This window comes from Tupaia chinensis, unplaced genomic scaffold (assembly GCF_000334495.1).
Source record: "Tupaia chinensis unplaced genomic scaffold, TupChi_1.0 Scaffold146907_1, whole genome shotgun sequence".
Classification (NCBI taxonomy): domain Eukaryota; kingdom Metazoa; phylum Chordata; class Mammalia; order Scandentia; family Tupaiidae; genus Tupaia; species Tupaia belangeri.
This window is the reverse complement of record NW_006206760.1, coordinates 1,110,338-1,111,759: the sequence shown is the minus strand read 5'-3', so window position 1 is coordinate 1,111,759 and position 1,422 is coordinate 1,110,338.

Below are 1,422 nucleotides of genomic sequence, written 5' to 3'. Positions count from 1 at the left end.
CTGTCCTAAGCACTAGATGTAACCAGTGTCCAGAACACCTGTCTGAAGGCAGGCAGCGTCCTCATGTGCTATCTGTTTCATTCTGGGCAGACCTTTCCAGAACTTAGTCTAGAGCAGTATAGTGAGGAATCAATCATAAATACGTTGACTATTCAAACTGGAGAGACTGGGGGATCAGCAGTTAGCATAATGGCTATGACGCTGGACTCCCACGTAGTCAACCGCGGTTCGCATCCCGGACCCGGTGGCTTAAAAATTCACGCCGGGCGCGTGTGCGTGCGTGCCCAAGATCCCGAGAGGAGAATGGAGGAGAAGGGATTGCGGCGTGGCCATCTTCCCTGGTGGGGGTGATTTCTCGCTTTCTGTCTCTCTGCCTCTCTCTGTCTGCCTGGCGAGCGCATGCGCCTATAGCAAAAACCTCTAAAAAAAACCCCAAACTGGAGAGACTGACAAGTTGATGCTCAATTCTCATTCCTACCACCTTCTGAAGAGGCTAGTGACGTTCTGCAGTAGGCTGATTTCTTCTCTCTCTTTTTTTTTTTTTTTTGGAGAGGTTTTTGCTATAGGGCGCGTGCGCTCGCCAGACAGACAGAGAGAGACATAGAGACAGAAAGCGAGAAATCATCCCCCAGGAGGGATGGCCACACCGCAATCCCTTCTCCTCCATTCTCCTCTCGGGATCTTGGGCATGCACGCACACACGCCCGGCGTGAGATTTAAGCCACCGGGTCCAAGACACGAACCGCGGTGGACTATGTGGGAGTCCAGCGACATAGCCATTACGCTAACTGCTGGTTCCCTAGGCTGATTTCTTCATGGGACAAATACAGAGGGTTCATCATGAAAGGAGGCGATTGTGAAATGTCTAATTCTCCCTTCTCCTGGCACGCCAAAATGAAGTTAAAGCGGCCAATGGTGTGTGTGTCAGAAGAACATGAAGGGAGAGGGAGGTTAGAAAAAGACAACAACCCCAGCTCTCCGAGTTTTCCCCTCCTCCTGGTTTCCTTTCAGACTGGGTTGGGTGCGGATCCCCCCCAAACTCCAGATCATCCGTCTGACAAAGGGATTGTTTTCATCAATAACAACACCAACTCGCGAAAACTGCCCACTTAATTCTCTCCGTTTCGTCCTGCGCTTGGTCTACCAGGTTTGTTTTAGGCCAGCGACAACTTTGTCACCTCTTAGACTGGGCACCTCCAATTCTCAAACCCTCCGGGCCTGTCAACCTTTTGAGCTCAAAACGGAGGCACCTCCTTCGAGATGTGCTATCAAACCTCTGGCCACTCTCCCCTAAAAAAATCAGAGTAATGGGACCAGCAGTTAGCGTAATGGCTATGTCGCTGGACTCCCAGGTAGTCGACCGTGGTTCAAGTCCCAGATCCGGCGGCTTAAATTCACCCCAGGCACCTGTGCATGCATGCC